We start from the raw sequence: 5,539 nt of genomic DNA, 5'->3' as shown, positions 1-5,539 counted from the left end.
GAATAAATTTGAATTTGGGAACCACTGGACTAAAGGACAGTAAATTGCTGCAACAAAATACAAAAAAATTACATTTCAAATGTAGAAAAGCATTATTTTCAATAGTTGTTATTCCCAACCACCTTGTTTTTTTTTGGTTATAAGTTAATAGAAAAAAATAATATTCTTTATTCACTTTAATCAGCAGTTCTATAAGTTGTGTAACCTCATCTATGTATTTCTGATATGGGAGAATATTCAACTCAACACACATAAGATGCCACAATAAAACAGAACAAAGCAAACATCTCAATCAAAGATAGAAACACAAGTGGTTTAAAACCTTTTATTTCTCTGTGTTTTGGAAACATTCCACATTAACTTAAATTAATTAAACTAACATTTTTAAGAGCTAAAGTTAAAACTCTAAATATATTTTTGAACCAAGCATCAGCATTTTTCTTTGTTGGGCATCCACAACTCCTAGAAGCATTTCTTCTATTGTGATGAAATCTGCAGAGGACAGTGAACACAACTTCAAATCAAACACATTTTGGGGGACATTTGACAACATGGTTTAAGCTGATACCCCGATATTTTTTATTAGATAAAATCATAGTGTACGCCTCATAGATCAATGAATCCATTATCATTTAATGGAAAAAGGTGGAAATTAAACCTAAAAGTGTTTTTTTATCTCCACAATAAACACTCCATGGTTGACATTTTCATGCATTGCATTGTGGGATGTTGAGTCCTGAAAACAGATGCATAGAAGTGTTTTTACTAGAGGTGAGACTCAATTATAAAATAATCTAATTAGAGACTTCGTAATTAATTAATCTATAACAAGATAAAATACAAAATTTCAGGTTTTCGTTTGAGAAAAATATATTTTTAATTTAAAGATCCATGAGGCCTAAACTATAGATTTATCTAATAAATTAATTATCAGGGTAGCAGCTTGAATAAATAATTTTTAGCAAACTTTTTCTTTAAAAGAATAATTATAAAAACCATCAATAGCATAATCTTTGTCCTGTGTTTTCAATTCCCCATGTTCAATTATGATTACAGTTACCAGAATTTTTCCAATTGCAATGTAATTAATTATTTTGCATCATCAGAATGTTAAGTACAATTAAGTTCTCAATTACAATTAGTCACAATTACTGAGCCTGAAATAAATAACCTAATAGAAGTTAACTTTCCTCTTGTGTTAGCTTTCTATTAGCATCTCTTATGCTAGCTAACTAAATCAGCTGTAAAATACACTAAAAACTAATATCTATCATCTAATTTATTTCCTTTCTATTGATTACCCTGTTAGGCTACCTAATCAATCAATGAATGAAATGATTTATATTTATTTTAAATGGTAAAATGTGGAGAAGCTTAAACATAATTTAATAATTATTAACTACATATGTGTAGAACTGTACATAGAACTGTAACATGGTTCCCCAAATTTGCGCTAAATGTTCATTGACAATTTTTTTACAGATTTTTCATGGAAATTACAAAGTCAATCATCAATGTCATTTATAATTACACCATGATTGTAATTATTATATACAATTATAATTGAGCCCAACTCTGACTGCAGCAACATCACAACCATCATTTATGTGAGTGTGAATCATTTTCTGTTGGTTTCTACCAGTGAAATCAATGCCCACCTGCTGTAAAGTAGTCCATAAATCAAATGATCATCATATTGATCATCATGACTCACATCAAACTTTCTACATGTTTGAACTTATTTCTTTAAAATCTCCACTTTTGTTGTTCATCTGTAGGGAAACGTATTTGTTGCTCCAAATCTCTTGAGCTGCTGCTTCTGTGGGTCAAATAAAAACCCCCACTCATACCTAAAAAGAGATAATAATTCTTATTAGGCATATGTTAACATTATTAATCCATTTAAAAGTCATTTAAATGCATTTTCAATAAAAAAAAAAGAGCTTATTTTACATTTGTTAAAAACACCTATAGACATTATTTTCCTTCTTTACTGAATGTTTAAATGACATTATTTGACAAAGAGAACATAAACATCATTGAGTGACGACAACAGAGCACATAATATAAAACTCTGAGATGGTGTGTCTGAGGTTTACCTATAACCCTGTCGTGAACGTTCACAGCAGAGCCTCAAACAGCCTCATATCACTGTAGCAGACACAAGATCAGAACTGAGCCACAGCAGAGACTCAGACCCACAACACGTGTCTGCAAAATGTCATTTATCCTTCATTAAAGGGTCCATGTTACACTAAATGGACTTTGCTGTGGTTTAAACCAGGGGTTTTCAACTGTCTCACCCTGGGACCCACATTTTGCAAAGGTCATTAAATCACAAACCACTTTTTTTTAATTAGAATTCTGCCAACCAATTTTAGTTTTTCACAAATTGCTGTTGGAAACAAACACATTTTATTTTTTTTTAAAACATAAATCTATATATTTTCCTGTGCAACATACATTTCACAGCGTGCAAGTTAGTTAGAGGGTGATTTGCTTCTTTCTCACTGCAGAGTAAACCCAAACACCACTCTCTAATTTGATGACGCATTCCCACTTTGATGACGAATTTGACGCAGCACTGATCTGGAGAAGCCACGCCTCCAGGAAGCTCTCTGCCGTGATTGACATGTAAACAGACACGCCCACGAAGGTGAGCATTTCAGCATTCTTCGCGCAGTGCTATGTATGTATTTTCTACAGTCTATGTATGTACCTGTGAACGCCCCTCCCCCACGCTCTGTCTTGTGTTTATAAAGCAGCATGAACTCAGCTACGAAGTGGGTGGGAGGAGGAAGTCAGTGTCCCATTTATAGACACACCCGCTCATGAATATGCATAAGTAGGCCGCAAATCAGCCTGTTTGTGGAGAGTTGCTGAGAAAGTGGCTAAAACTCTAGAAAACAGGCAAGTTTGGGAAAATAAACCTCAAATACTATGTTTTGGGTTTTTTTTTTTTTTAAACAAATAGATATGGATGAAAAATAGCATGACATGGGACCTTTAATGAAAGGTAAAAGATACAAATACTTAGTTTAAAAGTGAAATTAATTCAGTTAAACATTATAAATGAGGTTTACCCTACAAAGGTATTATTGATACATTTCATGTGGATGTTGGTTACCATGTATTTTGTGAAGTAGGGAATGAAGAATTGGATCATCTTTTCTTTTTGTCTGACATAATGCAGAGTTTATGGAGCGATGTTAAGAATTGGTTTCAATCTAAAGGAATTTAATTAAATATGTTCACTGTGTCCAATGTGAAATTTGGCTTGTTTGTTTTTGAAAAGATTGATTGATTTGTGGTGTTTTGTTAGGTAAAAACCATATTCATAAATGGTTTCTTTAAATCCAAGCCCAACTTTGCCCACTAGAGGAACGAGCTTAAACTTTAAAAGCTTCCAGATTTGTTTCATTTATGAAAAAAAACTATTTCAATAATGCAATCTGTTGTTTGATTGTAAATACATTTGGGGTTTTTTTTTTTTTTTAGCTGTCTTTCAACTTTGTCGATAATCTGTAATAATGTGAAATGTGCCTTTTTTGTTTGTTTTTGTTCATTAGATTATTATTTTTTAATGATTTATACTTATCCTTAGCATGCCAACGTGAGCTAATAGTAGCCCTACACGTGTTGGTAGCAATTTTTTACCACGACAAAACATTATTAACCGAGGACGTCGATTTCACTACAAATAGTGAACTATAATCAGGATTTAAAAATAGAAAATAAAGAAATACAAAAAAAAAAAGAAAAACTATAATAAAATAAAAACAACTTAAACAACTGGACGACTATAACACGTTTTACGGATTGTTCTTTTAAACATACACTTCACATTTTCAGTAACAAGTAACGCATGTTTGTTAAACTTACCGTCTCTGAATGTTTTTCTTGTCGGTGAACATTCGTTTAATCACAGATTGAGTGTTAGATGGCTGTTGATTAAACATGCAGCTCGCCATGATGAGATACCGCTGATGAAGTGTCAGACCGGAAAAGGCTGTCGTGATTACGTCACTTCCTTCACTAGCAATCTTTACGACAGAGCTCCTGGGACGTGATATTTGAATGTAAATCTACCATGTGACTTTTATTAAATATTTTGATAGTACACATGTAAATAATGTGACTGTTTTGTGGCGTTTTTGTTTGTTAATTTAAAAAAAAAAAAAAAAACGATTCCATTTTTTAAATAATACACGAACTGCCGCGAAGTAGGCAAACCGGATGTAGACGCATTGAAAGGATCAGGAACATTGACATTATATTATTATATTGTAATTCAAAACGGCTTTATTGGCATGAGAAACAAGTTTACATTGCCAAAGCAAGTGTGACACAAAATTATGTGGACAAAAAAAATAATAAAAAAAAGCAACATTTATTATAATGTGCATGATCTGGCCCGTGAAAGGATCGGGCAGGTATCAGAGCGGAAGTGACGTGATTAACTTTAAGCGGGCTTATCCAACAACAGGGGGCAGCAGAACACAGTAAATGGCTGTCAAGGCTTATAGTCTTTTTTTACGTCTTAGTACATGGAAATAAATGCTTTTTCTAGATCTGCCTTCAACTGTGCAAACATAATATATAAATAGTATAAAATAAATAAATAATAGTGATTTATAGGTCGTAATTTAGGTAATTGTAGTTACAGTTGAACTGGACATATAACTTCAAGATTCTTTACATACAATAATTCACATTGAAATGTATTTATGTACCAACTCCAGCTGCAATAAAAAGTAATAAAATATACATATACCTATAAAGAAAAACTCATCTTGAATATTTTTTTATTAATAAATTGAATAAGCAAGATATTTTGGAGATTATTTCAGCATGAGTTTCATGTATCCTTAACGGAAGCTCTGAAAAACATTTAACAATAATACATTTTCAGTCAAAATTGAACAATAGCTTTACCATAATACTTTAATATTAAACAAACAGAAATTTAAAATCCAGTTTAAACCCCATAGTTTTGTAATTAGTCTAGAGTAGGTGGGTTTTACGCAGCCCCAATGAGCTCCTGAGCCTCGATCTACAAAATATGCTGTATATAAAAAACATTTGTATATTTACTGTTTTAACACAGATTTCTATAAATGAGACATGAGACAAAAAAAGGGCAGCAAAACATTAATATACCCAGATTGACACAAATAACAACCATAATGGGCTATTTCAAAAAAACAAAATGAAAGAATAACATTTGGACAGGGTGTTTATATATAGTTTTATATGTATTTGTGTTTTTAAATGAACAATAAAAACACCTGGCTAGGGTCTCATGGACTTCACATGTTTCACATGCACTATAATTTGTATGTTTTGTTGTTTTTTTTGATTTTCTGTTAAAGTGAGTGTCATTGTGTTTTCCTTGGAAAACACTTTGTAACCTTCACTGTCTTACAACCTTTGTCAGTCATAGTAGCTGGATGCACATACAGATATTTAGGCTAGAGCTCTGAATATTATTTATTTATTTTTTTCAACTGATATTTAGTCAAATAAAGTTCCCTCTTTA

At 31.9% G+C, this 5,539-nt stretch overlaps 1 long non-coding RNA gene across 1 annotated transcript; it reads right to left on the bottom strand.

Moving 5' to 3' along the window:
* Positions 1-292: 292 nt before the first annotated feature.
* LOC114472403 (uncharacterized) lies at positions 293-4,015 on the bottom strand. Its single transcript, XR_003675093.1, has 3 exons — positions 3,883-4,015; positions 1,659-1,850; positions 293-492 (listed from the first exon to the last, which is right to left on the bottom strand). It is a non-coding gene; the product is annotated as an uncharacterized LOC114472403 (long non-coding RNA).
* Positions 4,016-5,539: the final 1,524 nt, after the last annotated feature.

Source organism: Gouania willdenowi, chromosome 11, assembly GCF_900634775.1.
Source record: "Gouania willdenowi chromosome 11, fGouWil2.1, whole genome shotgun sequence".
NCBI lineage: Eukaryota > Metazoa > Chordata > Actinopteri > Blenniiformes > Gobiesocidae > Gouania > Gouania willdenowi.
Note: the sequence above shows the minus strand (reverse complement) of the source record. Positions and strands in the feature narration are given on the sequence as shown.